At 40.8% G+C, this 23,531-nt stretch overlaps 1 protein-coding gene across 3 annotated transcripts in view; it reads left to right on the top strand.

Moving 5' to 3' along the window:
• CDK19 (cyclin dependent kinase 19) overlaps positions 1 to 23,531 on the top strand; it is a 215,930-nt gene that overhangs the window by 7,968 nt on the left and 184,431 nt on the right. The gene's annotated exons all lie outside the window — the stretch shown is intronic.

The raw sequence follows: 23,531 nt of genomic DNA, 5'->3' as shown, positions 1-23,531 counted from the left end.
TTTTTTTTTTTTATTATTTGTAGAGATGAGGTCTTCCTGTGTCTCTCAGTCTGGTCTTGAACTTGTAGCCTCAAGTAATCCTCCTGCCTTGACCTCCCAAAGTGCTGGGATTACAGGCATAAGCCATCATGCCTGGCCCTATTTTTATTTTTATTTATTTAATTTATTGAGATGGGGTCTTGCTCTGTCACCCAGGCTGGAGTGCAGTGGGAAGATCTTGGCTCACTGCAGACTCCACCTCCCAGGTTCAAGCAATTTTCCTGCCTCAGCCTCCTGAGTAGCTGGGACTACAGGCACATACCACCATACCTGGCTAATTTTTTTGTATTTTTAGTAGAGACAGGGTTCACCATGTTGGCCAGGCTGGTCTCAAACTCCTGACCTCAAGTGATCCATCTGCATTGGCCTCCCAAAGTGCTAGGATTACAAGCATGAGCCACTGTGCCTGGCCCATATTTTTAATCTTAAACATTACTTAAACATTATGACATATCTATATACAGAGATGCTTTGTTTCTCTTAATATTTTTGTTGTATCTTGTTGTATTGACTTACATCATTGGCTTTCTCCAGTCTTGCTAGTACTAACATTGAAGTGGAATATTCTAGTAAGCACAGCATTTTATACCTAGTAATGTGTAAGTTAAATTCCTAGAAGCCGTTTACCTTTGGAAGTAATGGCTTGGAATGGTTCACTAATACAGTGATGTATAAGATAGAAATATTTGAAGACTGGAGATAGGGGGGTTGGCTAAGAATAAGGAAGTGAAATGTTAAGACAATAATAATATATATATATATATATTTTTTTGAGATGGAGTTTTGCTCTTCTTGCCCAGGCTGGAGTGCAATGGCACGATCTTGGCTCACCGCAACCTCTGCCTCCTGGGTTCAAGCGATTCTCTTGCCTCAGCCTCCCAAGTAGCTGGGATTACAGGAATGTGCCACCATGCCCAGCTAATTTTGTGTTTTTCAGTGGAGATGGGTTTCACCGGGTTGGCCAGGCTGGTCTCAAACTCTTGACCTCAGGAGATCTGCCCACCTCGACCTCCCAAAGTGCTGGGATTACAAGTGTGAGAGCCACTGCACCTGGCTTACAGTGATAATTAACACGTAAAAATGAGCTATAAATCATTTGTTAAAGGAAGCGCAAGTTACTTTCTTTTTCTTTTTTTGAGACAGAGTTTTGCTTTGTTATCCAGGCTAGGGGGCAGTGGCGCGATCTTGGCTCACTGTACTTCTGCCTTCTGGGTTTAAGCTACTTTCTTATGGCTACTGTTTGAGGAGCATGGGAAAGGCTCCTAAAACAGTCTCTGTGTCTCTGAGTTTTACATAGGAAGGGGAGATCCATGGAAAGGTTTTTAATGCAATCTGTGTCAATGTTGATGAATTAAGTATTTTTATATTTTAAGGTGTATAAAATGTAGTGTCTTATATTTTTGAACTTGATATGCTAGACAAATAAGTTAATATGTCGTGTTACAAGTTGTGTACAGTTGACCGTTGAACAGCAGGAGTTTGAACTGCGTGGGTCCACTTACATGCAGGTTTGTGAAACCTGCGTATATGAGGGCCGACTTTTTGTATAGGCGGGTTCTCCAGGGCCAACTGCAGGACCTGAGTATGTGTGGATTTTGGTATATGCAGGGGTCCCTGAACCAACCCTTCAAGTATAATGAGGGGCATCTATTTGTTTTGAAAAATTATTCTGTAGTGCAGGGTTAGATGACAATATAGAAGATTTTAAAGCAATACATTACAATTTACAATTTTCTTGGTGGTAAACTATTAGAGTAAGAGTATTTGGATGTTTTAAAACTAATGTGTTCTTTTAAAGATCAACTTGTTATAATGTGACTAATATTAGTACTACTTTTGGATTCTAAAACAAAGGGACAAGATGAATAACTAGCATGACAATTTCTTTAAAACCAGAGAGTATCTAGAACCATAAAGGAGTAGCAGACAAAGCTATTTAAAGGTTTTTGTCCATTTATAAATAGCTGATAGTCCAACACTTCCTGTAATAGCTGTTTTGAACGTGCACTGTACAGGGTAAAAGAGAGTCTCAAGAGAGAAGACAGGATGTAATTCAGGATACAAGTGTGCAGCAGTAGTTATTTATTGAGGGTTTGAGTTCTTATCCAGAAGTGAGTGATCACAGAGAAATAAAAACCTGTAAAGTCCTCAAATAACAGGTGTCTGTTTTTTTCTTTTTTGAGACAGAGTCTTGCTCTGTCACCCAGGCTGGAGTGCAGTGGCGCAATTTCAGCTCACTGCAAGCTCTGCCTGCCGGGTTCACGCCATTCTCCTGTCTCAGCCTCCCCAACAGCTGGGACTACAGGCACATACTGCCACGCTCGGCTAATTTTTTTTTGTATTTTTAGTAGAGACGGGGTTTCACCGAGTTAGCCAGGATGGTCTCGTTCTACTGACGTCGTGATCTGCCTGCCTGGTCTCCCAGAGTGCTGGGATTACAGGCGTGAGCCACTGCGCCCGGCAACAGGTGTCTTTATAAAATATCTTTAACTTGGCGGGGTGTGGTGGCTTACGCTTGCTATCCCAGCACAATGGGAGGCTGAGGTGGGCAGATCACGAGGTCAGGAGTTCGAGACCATCCTGGCCAATATGGTGAAACCCCGTCTCTACTGAAAAATACAAAATTTAGCTGAGCATGGTAGTGCGCACCTGTAGTCCCAGCTACTCAGGAGGCTGAGGCAGGAGAATCGCTTGAACCCGGGAGGCAGAGGTTTCAGTGAGCCGAGATTGTGCCATTGCATGCCATCCTGGAGTAAGACTCCATCTCAAAAAAAAAAAAATCTTTAACTTGAGCTATATAATAAGTCTTGCTAAAGGAAAAACACACTCTTCTTATAGAGGCTTTAAACCTGTTGTGTATTTTCTATTTAAAAACATTTTTTTCAGTGAGGGTTTGTAATGGATGATCTCAGTTACTAAGCTGAACGTGATTGGGGAATGGATTTATTTATCAAATAGGCCAGTTAACTTTGTTTTGTTCTAGTTATAGAACAAAACCTATTCATGGCAAAGTGTTTTGCAGATGTTTGTAGATATTTAAATTTGGACAGAAAGGTAAGTCCATGGTTTCTGGAAAACTCCCTCCCTTTTTCCCTCCCTCTTTCCCTCCGTTTCTCCCTTTCTTTCTCTCTTTTCTCTTCTTTTCTTTTTGTTCTGTATATTCTTTCTTTCCTCTCTTTCTTTTCTTGAGACGGGGTCTTGCTCTTGTCACCTAGGCTGAAGTGAAAGTGATGCAATCACAGCTCACTGTAGCCTTGACTTCCTGTGCTCAAATGATCCTCCCATCTCAGCCTCCTGAAGAGCTAGGACTACAGGCATGTACCACCATGCCTGATTAATTCTTGCATTTCTTGTAGAGACAATGGATTTTTCCATGTTGCCCAGGCTGGTCTCGAACTCCTGGGCCCAAGCCATCTACCTGCTTTGGCCTCCCAAAGTGCTGGAATTACAGGTGTAAGCCACTGCACCCAACCTCAATGTAGTTATTGTAATTGCATTTTAAGAATGACTTAAACACTGAGTAAATCCTATTATTTTAGTGTTATGATAAATATACGAGTGCAGGTGTCTTTTTGGTAGAATGATTTATTTTCCTGTGGGTAGATACCTAGTAATGGGATTACTGGGTCAAATGGTAATTCTATTTTTGGTTTTTTGAGGAATCTCCAAACTGCTTTCCACAGGGGATGAACTCTTATTTTAGGATTTAGGTGCAAATTTAAAAAAGGACTTTTCTGTTTTCTGAAAGATTTTATGTAATTTGATCTTGTCTTATTTACAAAACCAGAATTGTATTAACTGATTTTTCAGCAATCTGTTGATCTTTTTGTATATTTGTATCAAAGTGGAAATAATTTTATGCTATTAAAATTATGAAATAACGGTTGCACGTGGTAAAAAACTTAAACAGTATAGTTGTATATAAAATGAAAAGTAAAAGCCTAGGCTGGACGTGGTGGCAAAATGAAAAGTAAAAGCCTAGGCTGGACGCTGTGGCTCACGCCTGTAATCCCAGCACTTTGGGAGGCTGAGGTGGGCGGATCACAAGGTCAGGAGATTGAGACCATCCTGTAGAAACTCAGTCTCTACTAAAAATACAAAAAATTAGCCAGGCGTGGTGGTGGGCGCCTGTAGTCCCAGCTACCCGGGAGGCTGAGGCAGGAGAATGGTGTGAACTCGGGAGGTAGAGCTTGCAATGAGCCGAAATTGCACCACTGCACTCCAGCCTGGGCGACAGAACAAGACTCCGTCTCAAAAAAAAAAGTAAAAGCCTTCCTTCTCACTGTCTGTGCCGGAGACCGTCCTTGTCACATCTCAGAGGTAACCAGTGTTAACCATTTCTGTGTAAGTTTTGCTGTTGCTTACTGTTGCTTGCCATTATAACTTTAAATAATATACATATAATTCTGCCTCTTGATTTATCAATTTTAGGCAGTTTTTGTTAAGTTTCCATCAGAAAGGCTGAGCAATTTTGTGAAATCACATTGCACCTTTTGTTTTCCCTTTTCTCATCCTAACCTTCAAATTTATTACTTCTATTTTAATTTGTTTCTAGTAAACACCTTTTTTTTTTTTTTTTGAGACAAAGTCTGCCTCTGTCACCCAGACTGGAGTGCAGTGGTGTGATCTTGGCTCACTGCAACCTCCGCCTCCCAGGTTCACACCATTCTCCTGCCTCAGCCTCCCAGGTAGCTGGTTCTACAGGTGCCCGCCACCACGCCTGGCTAATTTTTTGTAATTTTAGTAGAAACGGGGTTTCACCGTGTTCGCCAGGATGGTCTCGATCTCCTGACCCTGTGATCCACCCACCTCGGCCTCCCAAAGTACTGGGATTACAGGTGTGAGCCACCATGCCCAGCCTCTAGTAAATACTTCTATGGCTTTAAATTATAAACTTAAATTTCTTTTTCATTATTTATTAGTTTAGATATTATCTCTGATCTTCCCAATGTGAATTTTTTTCTTCTTTTAGATTTTAGATTTGGGGATACATGTGCAGGGTTGTTGCATGGGTATATTGCATAATGCTGAGTTTGGGCTTCTGTTGAACCCATCAGCCAAATAGTGAACATAGTACCCAGTAAGTAGTTTTTCAACCCATTCCCTTCTGTTTTCCCCCTTTTGGAGTCCCCAGTGTCTGTTGTTCACATCTTTATGTCTGTGTGTACCCATTGTTTAGCTCCCACTTATAAGTGAGGACGTGTGGTATTTAATTTTCTGTTTTCTTATTTCACTTAGGATAATGGCCTCCAGCCCAACCCATGTTGCTGCAAAGGACGTGATTTCATTCTTTTTTATGGCTGCATAGTATTTTGTGGTGTATATATACCACATTTTCTTTTTACATGTTGTTAAGACACCAAGGAGGATTCCATGACTTTGCTGTTGTGAATAGTGTTATGATAAACATACGAATGCAGATGTCTTTTTGGTAGAATGATTTCTTTACCTCTGGGTAGATACCTAGTAATGAGATTGCTGGGTCAAATGGTAATTCTATTTTTGGTTCTTTGAGGAATCTCCAAACTGCTTTCCACAGGGGCTAAACTAGTTTATATTCCCTCCAACAGTATATAAGTGTTCCCTTTTCTCCTCAACCTTGCCAACGTCTCTTGTTTTTTATTTTTGATAATAGCCATTCTGACTGGTGTAAGATGGTATCTCACTGTGGTTTTAATTTGTATTTCTCTGATGACTAGTGATGTTGAACATTTTCTCCCATGTTTTTTGGCTACCTGTATGTCTTCTTTTGAGAAGTGTCCATTCATGTCCTTTGCCCACTTTTTAATAGGGTTGTCTTTTTCTTATTTTAAAATATTTAGAATAACTTATTTATTTAATTTTTTTGAGACAGTGTTTCGCTCTGTCACTGAGGCTGGAGTGCAGTGGTGTGATCATGGCTCAGTGCAGCCTCAATCTCCTGGGCCTAAGCAATTCCCCCACCTCAGCCTCTTGAGTAGCTGCGACCACAGGTGTACACCACTAAGCCTGGCTAATTTTTAAATTTTTTGTGGAGACAGGGTCTCACTGTGTTATCAAGGCTGATCTTGAACTCCTGGGCTCCAGCAGTTCTCCCACCTTGGCCTCCCAAAGTGCTGCTGATTACAGGTGTGAGCCAGCGCCCTCCCCTAGCCCCCAGCCAAGATTGCATTCTTGGTTTGGTTCTCAGCTTGAATGTTATTGGTGTATAGAAATGCGGTTGATTTTTATATGTTGATTTTTTATTGTGAAACTGTACTGAAGTCGTTTATCAGGTCTTGGAGTCTTTTGAAGGAATCTTTAGGGTTTTGTAGGTGCAGGATCATATTATCAGTAAATAGATAATTTGACTTCCTCTTTTCCTGTTTGGATGCCTTTCATTTCTCTCTCTCGCCTGATTGCTCTGGCTAGGGCTTCCAATACTGTATTGAATAGGGGTGGTGAGAGTGGGCATCCTTGTCTTGTTCCAGTTCTTGGGGGAATGCATCCAACTTTTGCTCTTTCAGTATGGTGTTGGCTGTGGGTTTGTCATAGATGGCTCTTATTATTTTGAGCTATGTTCCTTCAGTGCCTAGTTTGTTGAGCATTTTTGTCATGAAGGGAATGTTAGATTTGTCACATGCTTTTTCTGTGCTTACTGAGATGATCGTATGGTTTTTGTTTTTATTTCTGTTTATGTGGTGAGTCACATTTCTTCATTTGTATATGTTGAACCATCCTTGCATCCCAGGAATAAAGCCCACTTGATCGTAGTGAATTATCTTTTCAATGTGCTGCAGGATTTGGTTTGTATTTTGTTGAGGATTTTTGCATCTACGTTCATCAGGGATATTGGCCTATACTTTTCTTTGTTTGTTGTATCTTTGCCAGATTTTAGTATCAGGATGATACCGATTTTGTAGAATAAATTAGGGAGGAATCTTCCCTCCTTGATTTTTTGGAATAGTTTCAGTAGGATTGGTACCAGCTCTTCTTTGTATGTCTGGCAGAATTCAACTGTGAATCCATCTGGTCCAGGGCTATTTTTGGTTGGTAGGCTTTTAATTACTGATTCCATTTCATAACTTGATATTGGTCTGTTCAGGGTTTCAAATTCTTCCTGGTTCAATCTTTAGAGATTGTGTCTTTCTAACATGAATGTTAAAGGAGGTAATACATCTTTCCCACTCTTTATTGCTACTTCCCAATTTTTAAAGTATAATGTTAGTAATAGTGTTTGTAGTATTTTGGTGTATTCAATGCTTTTTGTCCATGGGTTGATTCTAAAAAGTGAACATTTAAAGCATTCAACAGCATTGAAATACTATGATTTTAAAATTTATTTACTGCTGAGTAGATTAATATGTTGAGACTCGTGGAGAAGGAAATGTAATCTTTAGTACCGTCAGCCCTCTCTATCTATAGGTTCTGCATCCACAGATTCAATCAACTGTGTGTTGAAAATATTCAAGGTTGGATGCAGTGGCTCACACCTGTAATTCCAGCACTTTGGGAGGTCTAGGCGGGTGGATTGCTTGAGCTCAGGAGTTCAAGGCCAGCCTGAGCAATATAGTGAGACTTCGTCTCTACAAAAAAGTAAACAAAAAACTAGCTGGGTATAGTGGTGCATGCCTGTGGTCCCAGCTAACTGGGGGGCTGAGGTGGGAAGATCACTTGAGCTGGGGAGGTTGAGGCTGCAGTGAGCCGAGAAAAAAAAATTAAAAATTAGAAAAAACTCCAAAAAAAAATTAGAAAAAACTCCCAAACAATAAAAAATAATGCAAATAAACCCAGCATAACTATTTATAAAGTTTTTACATTGTATTAAGTATTATAAGTAATATAGAGATGATTTAAAGTATACGAGAGGATACATATAGGTTATATGCAAATATGGTGCCGTTTTATATCAGGGACTTGAGCATTCTTGGATTTTGGTTTTGAAGGAACTGAAACCAACCACATGGTCCACATACTCCTCCCCACACCATACTGAGGGATGACTGTATTAAAAAAGTGCAGCTTGAAGCAGTGTTCCAGGTATTAAGATCTAATTGTTGATGTTAATTTATTCTGCCTTTTCTTCAAGTCTTCTGGGTCATATTCAGCTAGTAGTTTTTCTTTATATCCTATGTGTGGTTTTTCTTGGATTCTTGCTTTTGGTTGTTTTTAGATGAGGATGTCTTTTTTTTTTTTTTTTTTGAAGACAGTTTGGTTTTATTCTTAACACCCAGTTTGGAGTGCAGTGGCATGATCATGGCTCACTGCACCCTCGACCTCCTGGCTCAGGTGATCCTCCCACCTCAGCCTCCTGAGTAGCTGGGCTTAAAGGCACCCACTACCACACCTGACTAATTTTCATATTTTTTTATTTAAATTTCATATTTTTTGAAGAGACAGAGTTTTGCCATGTTGCCCAGACTAGTCTTAAACTCTTGGGCTCAGGTGATCTGCCTGCCTCGGCCTCCCAAAGTACTAGGATTACAGGCATGAGCCACTGTGCCTGGCTGAGGATGTCTTTTTAAGTAGCATTTTCATATAGGATGTGTAGATTTTCTGAGTTCTTGCATGTCTGATAATGTATTTTGTTCTCATAAGTCTGGCTGAATTAATAATGAAATATGAAGAATAATTTTTTTTCTTAACATTCAAAACTATTACTTCATGTCTTCTAGTATATCTTGTTGTTTCTGGGAAGTTTCTTTTTTTTTTTTGGAGACAGAGTCTCTTGTCGCCCAGGCTGGAGTACAGTGGTGCGACCTGGGCTCACTGCAACCTCTGCCTCCCAGGTTCAAGTGATTCTTTTGCCTCAGCCTCCCGAGTACCTGGGATTACAGGCACCTGCCACCATGCCGGGGTAATTTTTGTATTTTTAGCAGAGACAGGGTTTCACTATCTTGGCGAGGCTTATCTTGAACTCATGACCCCGTGATCCACCCGCCTCGGCCTCCCAAAGTGGTGGGATTATAGGCGTGAACCACTGCTCCCAGCCAAAAATCCAATTTCTTATTTCAATTTATGTGTATTTTTTTCTTTTTTTTTTGAGATGGAGTTTTGCTCTGTTGCGTTGGGTGGAGTGCAGTGGCACAATCTTGGCTCACTGCAGCCTCTGCCTCCTGGGTTCAAGCAATTCTCGTGCCTCAGTCTCCTGAGTAGCTGGGATTACAGGTGTGTGCCACCATGCCTGGCTAATTTTTTTTGTATTTTTAGTAGAGACAGGATTTCACTATGTTGGCCAGGCTGGTCTCGAACTCCTGACCTCAAATTATCCATCCACCTTGGCCTCCCAAAGTGCTGGGATTACAGGTGTGAGCCACCGCACCCGGCTATTTTTTTCTTCGCTCTTCTTTTTTTTTCTTTGTTTTGGGACACGGTCTCACTCTGTTGCTCAGGCTGGAGAGCAGTGATGCAGCCTCAACCTCCCTGGGCTCAGGTGATCCTCCCACCTCAGCCTCCCAAGTAGCTAGGACAACAGGCATGTGCCACTACGCCTGGCTGATTTTTGTGTTTTTTTGTAGAGATGCGGTTTTACTACGTAGCCCAGGCTGATCTTGAACTATGGAGCTCAAGTAATCCACCACCATGCCCAACCCTCTTCCTCTTTTTGATTTTATACTTTTTTCTGTAAATGTTTTTGTAATTTTAAAATTATTTTTTATTTTATTTTATATTTATTGTTCGTTCGTTCTCTCTCTCTCTCTCTCTCTCTCATCAAACGATTATCTTGCCTCAGCCTCCCAAGTATCTGGGATTACAAGCACCCACCACCACATACAGCTAATTTTTGTATTTTTTAGTAGAAGCGGGCTTTCACCATGTTGGTCAGGCTGGTCTCAAACTCCTGACCTCGTGATTCTTCCACCTCAGCCTCCAAAGGTGCTGGGATTACAGGCGTGAGCCACCATGCCCGGCCATATATGTGTATTTTTTCTTATAGCTGAGGCAAATATCAATTTATGTGTATTTCATTTTTATTTATTTATTTATTTAAAACAGGGTCTCACTATATTGCTCAGGCTGGGGTGCACTGATACGGTCTTAGCTCACTGCAACCTCAGCCTCCTGGGCTGAAGCCATCTTCTGATTTTAGCCTTCCGAGTAGCTGGAAAGTGCATGCCACCATGCCCAGCTAAATTTTGTAGTTTTTGTAGAGATGGGGGTCACACCATGTTGTGTTGACTGGTCTCAAACTCTCGAGCTCAAACAGTCCAGCCACCTCAGCCTCCCAAAGTGCTAGCATTACAAGCATGTGCCACCACTCCCAGCGTGTATTTTTATTTATTTATTTGTTTGTTTGTTTGATGGAATCTCACTCTGTCGCCAGGCTGGAGTGCAGTGGCACAATCTCAGCTCACTGCAGCCTCCTCCTCCTGGGTTCTAGTGATTCTCCTGCCTCAGTCTCCCAAGTAGCTGGGACTACAGGCACGCATTGCCATGCCCAGCTAATTTTTTGTGTTTTTAGTACAGACAGGGTTTCACCATGTTGGCCAGGATGGTCACAATCTCTTGACCTCGTGATCCTCCCGCCTCGGCCTCCCAAAGTACTGGGATTACAAGTGTGAGCCACAGTGCCTGGCAGCCTGTATTTTATTTTTAAATAATTATATGTTGTTTGGACATAAGTACTTACTAAATTACTTTACCTAATTATGTAATGATTGGAATCATCAGGTATTTCCTTTGACCTAGGGTCCTGTGAACAAACTAAGATACTAAGGGTACTGTGAATGAGTTTGAGATTCTCTAACTTTAGATATGATCATTGTTTATATTATCGAATTTTTCTTTAAGAACTTGATTTTTAGTGGATGTTTATACTCTTATTATATGAATATGCAGTGCTTTACTGAGTCCTTTCTGCTTGTTGAACATTTAAGTTTTTCCTAATATTTTGATAATATATGTAATACTAATAGCTGTTGTGTCTAAATCTTGGTCTTTATATCTAATTCTTTACTTAAAATAGTGTCTTATCAATTAATTTGCTGTGTTAAAGGGTATTAGTTGTTTAAGCCTCTTAGTATATATAACCTAATTTTTTTCTTATATAGTTTTCTCCACTACTACTAACAATACGTAAAAAGTGCCCCTCATCCTGACCTCAGTGGCTGTGAATGTTCTTTATCACAATTTGACAGTTGAAATGGTTTCTGCTTCAGCGTGATAGTAGTTAGAGCTGTTTTCTCCATGATTTTCCTCTATCTGAGCTAAAGAGCTGACCAGCCTTACAATTTACATATCTCTTAGCTCCTAGGACCTGTAGTTCGTGGTTGAGGTACCACCCCTCTTCCAGCCTCACTAGTCTTTACCTACTTTATAGTTGGTAAGTATTTTTGACTTATTAAAAAGCCGAAAGTTTGTGCTGGGCATGGTGGCTCCCACCTGTAATCCCAGCACTTTGGGAGGCCGAGGTCTGTGGATTGCTTGAGCCCAGGAGTTCCGTACTAGCCTGGGCAACACGGGGGAACCCTGTCTCTACAAAAAATATAAAAATTAGCCAAGTGTGATGACATGCACCTGTAGTCCCAGCTACTCAGGAGGCTGAGGTGGGAGAAGCACCTGAGCCAGGGAAAGTTGAGGCTACAGTGAGCCGTGATCATACCACTGCACTCAAGCTTTGGTGACAGACTGAGACCCTGTCACAAAAACAAAACAAGACAGCAGCAAGTTTTCCTTGGAATATTTTATTTTTATGTAATCTTGTCATCCACATTTTTCTACGTTTATGTTAAAGATATGTTCTACAATATAATTTACCAGGAAGTTTTCTAGTCATCTTAATTTCCTGTTGTTAATTTTTATTAGAATAATGGGTAATTTTTTTCACAGATATATATGTTATTTTGAAAAGTAGTGAAGAATAAACAAAGTTTCATGTTGCGTTTTGGTGTAGAAATTATTAAAAGCATTTTGAAAAATATCAGGCCGGGTGTGGTGGCTCACCCCTGTAATCCTAGCACTTTGGGAGGCTGAGGCGGGTGGATCACGAGGTCAGGAGATTGAGACCATCCTGACTAAGATGGTGAAACCCTGTCCCTACTAAAAATACAAAAAAAATTAGCTGGGCATGGTGGCATATGTCTGTAGTCCCAGCTACTCGGGAGGCTGAGGCAGGAGAATTGCTTGAACCTGGGAGGCAGAGGTTGCAGTGAGCCAAGACAATGCTGCTGCATTCCAGTCTGGCGACAGAGTGAGACCCCATCTCAAAAAAAAAAAAAAAAAAAAAAAAAAAGGAGGAGAATGCAGATCTAGCTGTCATTTAACACTGGGAAGAACAGGCCAGGCACGGTGGCTCACAGGTAATCCTAGCACTTTGGGAGGCCAAGGCGGGTGGATCACCTGATGTCAGGAGTTCGAGACCAGCCTGACCAAATATGGTGGAACCCCCTCTCTACTAAAAATACAAAAGTTAGCCGGATGTGGTGGCGGGCGCCCTTAGTCCCAGTTACTCGGGAGGCTGAGACAGGAGAATTGCTTGAACTTGGGAGACAGAGGTTGCAGTGAGCTGAGATTGCGCCACTGCACTCCAGCCTGGGTGACAGAGCGAGACTCCGTCTCCAAACAAACAACCTGGGAAGAACACCACTCTGGTGTTTGTCGTGTTTGGATTTGTCATTCTGGCTTTGTGCAACAGAAAAACCAATCAATGTTATACCTTTAAGGTGTTTATTTTCCTCTTTTTTTTTTTTTTTGAGACGGAGTCTCGCTCTGTGGCCCAGGCTGGAGTGCAGTGGCCGGATCTCAGCTCACTGCAAGCTCCGCCTCCCGGGTTCACGCCATTCTCCTGCCTCAGCCTCCCGAGTAGCTGGGACTACAGGCGCCCGCCACCTCGCCCGGCTAGTTTTTTTGTATTTTTAGTAGAGACGGGGTTTCACCGTGTTAGCCAGGATGGTCTCGATCTCTTGACCTCGTGATCCACCCGTTTCGGACTACCAAAGTGCTGGGATTACAGGCTTGAGCCACCGCGCCGGGCCTTATTTTCCTCTTGTAAGGAAAGGTCCAGAGATGGGGCATGCTGGGCTGGTGCAGTTGTGCCAGGATATTAACACATATTCGCCTCCTTTCCTCTGTCTGTTCTGTGGTTTTTGTACACGTGGTTCCAAATGATTGTTATGCCTCCAGGTATTTCTTTCACATTCTGGCAGGAAGAAGGGGAAGAGGCAAAGGCTGAAAAGCAAAAGAGACTATGCCAACCAAATGGTAAGCAAATGCCTTCTTTGGATTAGAGGGACACAAGAGAAAACAGGTTGTGAATGGCTGTAGGGAAGCCAGTCAGTAATAGTCTCTGCCACAGTGTGGAACAAAGGGTTCAGTGAAAGGTGGGCAAGAAATCTTTGAGTTAATGTTAAGCAGTTAAAACTCACGTTCTTAATAAGTACAATTTATGAGCTATCACTGTCTCCCACACTGTGTAAAGACTTTTCATAATCAACCAGAACACATTTTGTTGACTTTCATGTCCATATAAGTATAAAGGCTTAAAATTTAGGATAATTTTTTTTAAGCAAAGCGTTATAACGCTAATGTTGTGCTTATCTTTTTAGATAAGTGATAGGAAAACACCACAGAGAAATTTGGTATTTATGATAGTGAAGAGAATGGAGTCATGTTAGAGTTTACCTTTGCTCTAGGACAGTTAGCCAAGGCTCCTTGTTTAGTTTACTGTCACAAAGACATTTTCTTTTTCAGCATTTGAATAAACAGTATTTTTTGGGGACTAAATGATTTGAATAATGTTTATTCCCTCTTAACAAATTACTTGTATTTTCTGTTCTCGGGGGAAGGATTTTTGCTTCTGATTCCTAGTAAATATACATACAAAGGAAAAACAAACTGCGATGTACCAAAACCTTTTGAAAACCTATTTCAAATCTCAGCTAATAAATACTGTCTAGCAGTGGGATTTTGGTAGTTAAATAATCTCTCTGTATCTCAGTTTCCCCATCTGTAAGATTTTTTGAATGACAAAGTACTCTCACTGATTGTTGCGAGGAGTAATTGAATCAAAATGTGTAAAAGTCCCCAGCAAAGCATTAGTTTATTTATTCGCTAAATCTGTATAGGGGGTTTCAATGATACATTTCCCTGAAGGTTAAGTTAGTAAATAAAAAGGGTAGATATTGAGTAAAAATTATAGTCAGTTTTTTGAGAGTGAGGATTAAGCTGGTTAGATTCAGCAGGAAGACAGAATTTTATCCACATCTATAATGAATTGTTATAAAAAAGTATTCGCCATGAATGTCCATTCCTCGCCTGTCGCGGCGGGCGGATCACCTGAGGTCAGGAGTTCGAGAACAGCCTGGCAATATGGTGAAACCCTGTCTCTACTAAAAATCCCAAAATTAGCCGGGCATGGTGGCATGTATCTGTAATCCCAGCTACTCGGGAGGCTGAGGCAAGAGAATCGCTTGAACCTGGGAGGCAGAGGTTGCAGTGAGCTGAGATTGCGCCACTGCAGTGAGCGGAGATCGTGCCACTGCACTCCAGCCTGGGTGACAGAGCAAGACTTTGTCCCCCCCCAAAAAAAAAAAAGAAGTTAGGAAAGAAAAATTGGTTTGATGATGGGCTCTTTAGCCTTGAAAATAAAGAGAAAAGAAAAACGGGATGACCTTATCTTTTCTCAAATTAAATTAAAAAAAATAAAAGGCCAGGCGTGGTGACTCACACCTGTAATCTCAGCACTTTGGGAGGCTGAGGTGGGTGGATCATGAAGTCAAGAGATTGAGACTGTCCTGGCCAACATGGTGAAACCCCGTCTCTACTGAAAATACAAAAACTAGCTGGACATGGTGGCACGTGCCTATAGTCTCAGCTACTTGGGAGGGTGAGTCGGGAGAATCTCTTGAACCCAGGAGGCAGAGGTTGCAGTGAGCTGAGATCGTGCCACTGCACTCCAGCCTGGCAACAGAGTGAGACTCTGTCTTTAAAAAAAAAAAAAAAAAAAAAAAAAAATCTATCTATCTATATATAGATATATATTTTTATTTATGTGTATATATATGTATATATGTGTGTATATGTTTAGGAAAAAATTAGAAAACATGCTGGGTGGCTGGGCTTGGTGGCTCACACCTGTAATCCCAGCAATTTGGGAGGCTGAGGTGGGAAGATTGCTTGAGGCCAAGAGTTTAAGATCAGCCTAGACAGCATAGCGAGACCCTATCTCTAAAAATAATAATAGTAATTATTATTATTTAAAAAACCAAGCTGGGCACAGTGTGTGTGCCTGTAGTCTCAGCTACTCAGAAGGCTGAGGCAGGAGGATCGCTTGAACCCAGGAGTTTGAATTCAGCCTGGGCGACATAGTGAGACCTTGTCTCTATAAAAAAAAGAAAAATTAGGAAACAAAGATAAGCAAAACAAAGTAAAGTTATTCATAGATAAACATTATGAATGGTGTGGTATGTTTTTCTACACTTCTTTCTCAGGAAATACCTACTTTTATTTTCTCCAAAATGTGATCATATCCTATATACTTTTTGGTAACCTGTATTTTACATTTTATAATATATAATGAATATTTTTCCATTTTACTAAACCTCCTTTTCCAGTAGTTGTGTTCTTTCCTTCTTTTTTCCTAAAGAAAATCTATACCATTTACATCTACAACTCTTCTATCAATAATATTTTTAATTATATGCAGTTATTCTTATGGGTATGGTTTCTGACCTTCTTTCCTCCCAAAATCAGTGTTCTACATTTTTATTTTCTTTTACTTTTAAATTTTAATTCTATTTTTCTTTTTTTCCATGACAGATCAGAACCAGTGTTCTACATTTTTATTTTATTTTATTTTATTTTATTTTATTTTTTTATTTTTTTGAGACTGAGTCTCGCTCTGTTGCCCAGGCTGGAGTGCAGTGGTGCGATCTCGGCTCACAGCAACCTCTGCCTCCCAGGTTCACACCATTCTTCTGCCTCAGCTTCCCGAGTAGCTGGGACTATAGGCACCTGTCACAAAGCCTGGTTCATTTTTTGTATTTTTAGTAGGGACGGGGTTTCATCGTGTTAGCCAGGATGGTCTTGATCTCCTGACCTCATGATCCACCTGGCTCGGCCTCCCAAAGTGCTGGGATTACAGGCGTGAGCCACTGTGCCCAGCCCTTGTTCAACATTTTTAATAACTATAGTCTGTATACATTTACATTTATTTGTTTAACCAGTTACTCTATTGATCGATGCTTATTTATAACTTTTTATTATTATAAATAGCACTATGATCAACAGATGTCCAGTTTTAAAAACTTTGTTTTTCTGAGAGACAGAACTTTCTAAAGTAGAAATATGCAGAGGGATAGGAAAGCGTATGTAAATCAAAATGTACTTAATTTTTGACTTTATCATGATCCTTATTATAAATTTCAAAGTGAATCAGTGGATCAGTATTTCTTATTACTACATTGATTTACATAAAGTAGGAGTTTTAATAACCTATATAATTTATATTTATTTTTTATTTTATTTTATTATTTTTTGAGACAGAGTCTTGCTCTGTCACCCAGGCTAGAGTGTAATGGTGTGATCTTGGCTCACTGCAACCTCTGCCTCCCAGGTTCAAGTGATTCTCATGCCTCAGCCTCCCCAGTAGCTGGGATTACAGGCACCTGCCACCACACTGGGCTAATTTTTCTATTTTTCGTAGAGACGGGTTTTCTCCATGTTGGCCAGGCTGGTCTTGAACTCCAGACCTCAAGTGGTTTACCTGCCTCCGCCTCCCAAAGTGCTGGGATTACAGGCGTGAGCCACCATGCCCAGCCTAGGAACCTATATAATTAAAAACTTAAAAATATTCTCTTGGATGTACTTATGGGTAGCAGTATAAACCCAATGTAAGCTTTTAGGGCTATGTAGAATCTTTATGGTTCAAATTGCTTGCCTCAGAAGCAGTCCAGAAATATACAATGCCTTCCTTAATATCATATGATATGTTTCAGCATCTGCTATATTGGTGTTGAGTATATGAATAGCTATATATTGGGTTTTCTAACTCCTATCCCAACATTTAGGTCTGTTACAGAATTTATAAAGATAATGAAAACTACAGTTGCCCTTTGAACAAAATTTGAACTGTGCAGGTCCACTTATACATAAAGTTTTTCGGAGAATGCAAGAATTAGCCGGGTATGGTGGCACACGACTGTAATCCCAGCTACTCGGGAGGCTGAGGCAGAATTGTTTGAACCCAGGAGGCAGAGGTTGCGGTGAGCCAAGATCGTGCCACTGTACTCCAGCCTGGGCAACAGAGCGAGACTATGTCTCAAAACAAAACGAAACCAAAAAACCCCGCAAAACCCAGTCAAGATAACAGTAAATGCAGCAGATACGTTCCCAGATGCCATTAAGAAAATCATTGGATTGCCGGGCGCGGTGGCTCAAGCCTGTAATCCCAGCACTTTGGGAGGCCGAGACGGGCGGATCATGAGGTCAGGAGATCGAGACCATCCTGGCTAACACGGTGAAACCCCGTCTCTACTAAACATACAAAAAACTAGCCGGGCGAAGTGGCGGGTGCCTGTAGTCCCAGCTACTCGGGAGGCTGAGGCAGGAGAATGGCGTGAACCTGAGAGGAGGAGCTTGCAGTGAGCTGAGATCCGGCCACTGCACTTCAGCCTGGGTGACACAGCAAGACTCCGTCTCAAAAAAAAAAAAAAAAAAAAAAAGAAAATCATTGGATTATGAAAGCTCAGAACAATATTTCTGCTGGGTGTCATGGCTCACGCCTGTAAATCCCAGCACTTTGGCTGGCCAAAGTAGGAGGATCATTTGAGCCCAGGAGTTTGAGACCAGCTTGGGCAACATAGTCAGATTCTGTCTCTACAAAGAAATAAAATAAAATATGGTGGCACGTTACCTAGAGTCTCAGCTACTTGTGAGGCTGAGGTTGGAGAATCACTTAAGCGTAGGAGATAGAGGCTACAGTGAGCTGTGATTGTTCTACTGCACTCCAGCCTGGGTGACAGAGTGAGACCTTATTCCCCCCCCCAAAAAAAAAAAAATCATTGAGGAGAAAGGATATCTGCTGGAATAGGTGTTTGTATGTTTGTTTGTTTTAGATAGAGCCTTGCTCTGTCGCCCAAGCTGGAATGCAGTGGTACAATCTCTACTCACTGTAAACTCTGCCTCCCGGGTTCAAACGATTCTGCCTCAGCCTCCCGAGTAGCTGGGATTACAAGCATGCGCCACCATGCCAGCTAATTTTTATATTTTTAGTAGAGACGGGGTTTCACCATGTTGGCCAAGGCTGGTCTCGAATTCCTGACCTCAAGTGATCCGCCCGTCTCGACCTCCCAAAGTACTGGGATTACAGGCGTGAGCCACTGCACCTGGTCCTGAATAGGTTTTTAATGCGGACAAAAGGGCCTTATTCTGGAAAAAATGCCACAAGGAACATTTATTAGTAATGAAGCAAGCTCCAGGATTTAAGGCAAGAAGGGATAGAAGGATAGAATTCTACCATTGTGTGCAAATTCAGTTTGGGTTTATGATTAGGATTGCCCTTATCTATAAAGCTGTGAACCCCTGAGCCTTGGAAGGAAAAGATAAACACCAGCTGCCAGTCTTTTCATTTTACAAAAAGAAAGTCTGGACAATGAGAACCCTTTTTCTTGATTGGTTCCATCAATGCTTTGTTCCCTAAGGAGAAGTACCTTGCCAATAAGGGACTGCCTTTTAAAGTTCTTTTGATATTAGACAATCCCGTGATCCCTCATAGCCCAATGAGTTCAACACCAAAAGTGTTGAAGTGATCTATTTGCTCCCAAACACATTTCTAATTTAGCCCGTAGATGAGTGGGTCATAAGACCTTTAAGGCTCATTACACGCGGTACCCTATGGAAAGGATTGTCTACATTATGAAAGAGAACCCCAATAGGGAAAACGTCATGAAAGTCTAGAAGGATTACACCATTTAAGATGCCATTATTATAGCGACAGAAGCCATCAAGCTCAAAACAATACATTCTTGCTGGAGAAAACAGTGTCCAGATGTTCTGCATGACTTCACAAGGTTTATGGCAGAGCCAGTTAAGGAAATCATGAAAGAAATTGTGGGTATGGAAAAAAAGATGGGGGAATGAAGGATTTTAAAATATAGATCTGAGAGAATTAAAGACCCAATAGATGGCACACCAGAGGAATTAATAGATGACTTGATGGAGATGAGTGCTTCTGAACCAGTACCAGATGATGAGGAAAAAGACACAAAAGAAGCAGTATCAGGAAACAAATTGATGTTAGACAAGCTGGCAAAATGGTTCCGATTATTTAGGCTGCTTTGGACTTCTTTTACAACATCTACTCTTCTATGATACAGACACTGAAACTAAAGCAGATGGTGGAAGAAGGAATGGTACCATACCAAAACATTTCTAGAGAAATGAAAAAGCAAAAAAGGCAGAAATTATGATGTATTTCTTTCTTTTTTTTTTTGAGATGGAGTTTCACTCTTGTTGCCCAGGGTGGAGTGCAATGGCTTGATCTCGACTCACCACAACCTCTGCCTCCCCAGTTCAAGTGATTCTCCTGTCTCAGGCTCCCTAGTAGCTGGGATTACAGGCATGTGCCACCACGCCCGGCTGATTTTGTATTTTTAGTAGAGACAGATTTTCTCTATGTTGGTCAGGCTGGTCGCGAACTCCCAACCTCAGGTGATCTGCCCGCCTCAGCCTCCCAAAGTGCTGGGATTACAGGCATGAGCCACCGCGCAAGGCCTATGATGTATTTCTATAAAGTTACACTAAGTTTGCCTGCCTCTTCTGTCTCCCCTTCTACCTCTTCCGCCTCTGCCATCCTTGAAACAGCAAGACCAACTCCCCTCTTTCTTCTCAGTTGACTCAATGTGAAGACAATGAGGATGAAGACCTTTATGATGATCCACTTCTACTAATGAATAGTAAATATATTTTGTCTTTCTTATGGTTTCCTTAGCATTTTCTTTCTGTAGCTTACTTTATTGTAAGAATGGAGTATGTAATTAAAATAACATATAAAATATATGTTAATTGACTGTTTATGTTATTGGTGAGGTTTCCAGTCAACAGTAGGCTATAAGTAAAGTTTGTTGGAGTCAAGTTGTAGGTGGGTTTTGACTGTGTGTGGGGTAAGCGCCGCTAAGCCCTGTGTTGTTCAAGGATCAACTGTATTTGCCTGTGGAGCAAGCAGTGATGAAGGGAGATTGGTGAAGGCAAATTGGTTACCAAAAATTGTCAGAATGTACTTTTCTATAAACATTCTAGGATATTGACTGATTGATGAATTAGTGCATTTTCCATTAGTTAAATGTTTAGGGCCTTCTAGCCGGGTTTTTTTTTTTTTTGGACAATTCAGTGGTTTTTAGCATATGCACAGTGTTGTATAATTATCGCTATTATCTAATTTTAGAACATTTCATCACCACAAACACTCTGTACACATTAGCAGTCACTCCCCATTTCCCTGGTATCCTCTAATCAACTTTTTGTGGCTTGTCTATGGATTTTTCTATTCTGGACATTACGTACAAATGAAATCATACTATATATGTTATTGTGTGTCTTGCTGCTTTTACTCAGCATAATCAAAGTTCACCCATATTGTAGCATGTATGGGTATATCATTCTTTCAAATGACTGTGTGGTTATATCACGTTGTGTTTATCCATTTGTCAACTGATGAACATTTGATTGTGTCCACTTTTAGGCCATTATGACTAATGCTGATATGAATATTTTTGTAGAAGTTTTTGTTGGGCCATATTTTTTTCAGTTCTCTTGGGTATATATCTAGGAGTGGAATTGCAGCATAATATGTTAACTGTTAGGATGTTTAACCTTTGGAAGAACTACCAGCGTCTTTCCCAAAGCAGCTGTACCATTTCACATTTCCACCTGAAGTGTATGAGGGTTTCAGTTCTCTACATCGTTGTCAGCATATGGTATTGTCTGTCTTTCTGATTTTAGTCATCCTCGTGGGCATGAAGTGATAGCTTACTGTGGTTTTGATTTGCAGTTCCCTGATAACTTATGATGTTGAGCATTTTTTCGTGTACTTAGTGACCATTGCATATATTCTTTGGAGAAATGCCTACTCAAATTCTTTGCCCATTTTAAAATTGGGTTGTATTTTTATTGTTGTAAGAGTTCTTTTTATATTCTTAATACTGTGCTCTTATGTGATGTATAATTTGCAAATATTTCTTGTTTTTTCGAGTTGCCTTTTCACTTTCTTTTCTTTCTTTTTTTTTTGAGATGAAGTCTTGCTCTGTCAGGCTGGAGTGTAGAGGTTCGCTGCAGCCTCTTCTTCCCCGGCTCAAGCAGTTCTCCTGCCTCAGCCTCCCGAGTAGCTGATATTACAGGTGTGCACCATCACGCTGGCTAATTTTTGTATTTTTAGTAGAGACGGGGTTTCACCATGTTGGCCAGGCTTTTCTTGAACTCCTGACCTCAGGTGATCCACCCGCCTCAGCCTCCCAAAGTGCTGGGATAGTGGGTGTGAGCCACCGTACCCAGCCTGCCTTTTCAATTTCTTGATGATTCACTTCTTTGGTTTTGTGATTCACTTTGAATCAAAAGTTTTTAGTTTTGGTAAAGTCCAATCCATCTCTTTTTTTTCTTTTGTTGCTTGTTCTAAGAAACCACTGCTTGATCCAAGGTTGCAAAGATTTACTGCTTTGTTTTCTTCTTAGAGTTTTGTGGTTTAAGCTCTAATACTTAGGTTTGGAAGTGCCTTTTTTTTTTTTTTTTTTCTCCAAGGATAGAATCTTGCTCTGTCACCCAGGCTGGAGAGCAATGGCATGATCTCGCCTCATTGCAACCTCCACCTCCTGGGTTCATGTGATTCTCCTGTCTCAGCCTTTGGAGAAGCTGGGATTACAGGTGTGCACCACCACGCCTGGCTGACTTTTGTATTTTTAGTAGAGATGGGGTTTCACCATGTTAGCCAGGCTGGTCTCGAACTCCTGACCTCAAGTGATCTGCCTGCCTTGGCCTCCCAAAGTGCTGAAATTATAGGTGTGAGCCACTGCACCCAGCTCAGATATTCTTAGTATTTTCAAATTTAACTTTATTGTGCTTTTACTTGATGTGGAAATTTCCAACACTTCAAGTAAAGCTGTTATACTCTGAAAAGTTGTGCAGCAAATTTAACAAGGGTCCTTGCCCTATATTTGTCTGCTGTTCCTGCCCCTGCCCAAAGTTAGTACTCTGCATTGTGCTGCCTCTTCCCATGTCATCTCTCAGGCTATGGATACAAAGTGTCATTTTATTTTATTCTTTTAAAAACATCAGTTACGCTGATCAGAAGGAAAGAATTTAGTATGTTGGTGTAATGGTGGGACTGTAGGCCGCAGACTGTAGGCATAGTGTGCTGCAGGTGAACAAGTGAAACTTCGTTCTTCTTAGATTAATAATTTATGATGGCTATTAGTGGGAGATAGATTGCCTATTTGGAACAGACTCAAGATTATTGTTACATCTTTGTAGTCTATGCAGAGGAAGCAAAATGTATAAAATAGTGAAGGAAAGAACAACAGCAAGTCATTCAGGATGTCTAGAGCAAATAATCAGGACGGAGGTTGAAAATGTGTTTGAGAGAGAGGGAGAGCATGGTAATGTGTGCCAGGCTAAAGAATTTGGTGTTAACCTGATGGAGAAACAGAGTAATAGATTCCAAGTGGAATAAATTATTTTTGTTCCCAAAATGGAAATAGTGATTTTTTTTTCTGATTGTAAAGGGAATACATGTTTATTGTAAAATGCAAACAAATAATAAAAAAATAGGCAGTGAAAAGTCCCTGTAATCCTACTCACTGGAGATAACCACTGCTTAACAGTTTGCTGTATAGTTTTACAGAGGAGAATTTTGTGATCAGTTTTGCAGCAGTGTGGATGGTGGAAAGGACAAAAGTTTTATGACATTGGAAGCAGATGGCTGTTAGGTCCAAATAGAAATGATAAGGACCTGTTTCTTAGTGGTAGCTGTGGGGGTAGAAAAGGTGCAGAACTGGGGAAAAGTCCAAGGAATTTTTTTTTTTAGGAGCTAGGATTCAGTGTCCAGTTAGGCAACTGGGTTGAAGGACTGATAAGTGGCCAGGAGGAGAGTTGATTGGATTTCCCAGAACCTGGGACCAAACTGTGGTATCATTTGAGCAGACATAAAAGGGACAAATAGCGGTTTTTACCAGCAGCATGATTTCAGAGTGGAAAGTCTGTCCTTTTGTTCTTATTTTCCTCCTGTGTTTCTAGGTTTATTTAGAAGGGGAGGGTACAAGCAAGAATTCAATTTTGTTTGGACAGATAAAAGCTGTTATATCATGTCCTTTTCTCTAACTAATTCTGTTTCTTTTATTAGTTGAGGATAGCAGGTGTCTTTGAGAAGTTGCTTCGTTTTGGTGTGTAATTGTAGCATTAGCTTTTAAACTTCACCAAGTTTATGTTGGAATCTTTAAATTTTTATTCTGGGGAGTTGGGATTGAGGTGGGGTGAGGGAGCCACTTTGGGAAGTTATTGACAGAGATTCTTGGACTCTAAAGTAAGAACTGATTGTATCTCTCAATAGG

The sequence above is a fragment of the Chlorocebus sabaeus genome, chromosome 13 (assembly GCF_047675955.1).
Source record: "Chlorocebus sabaeus isolate Y175 chromosome 13, mChlSab1.0.hap1, whole genome shotgun sequence".
Lineage (NCBI taxonomy): Eukaryota > Metazoa > Chordata > Mammalia > Primates > Cercopithecidae > Chlorocebus > Chlorocebus sabaeus.
Note: the sequence above shows the minus strand (reverse complement) of the source record. Positions and strands in the feature narration are given on the sequence as shown.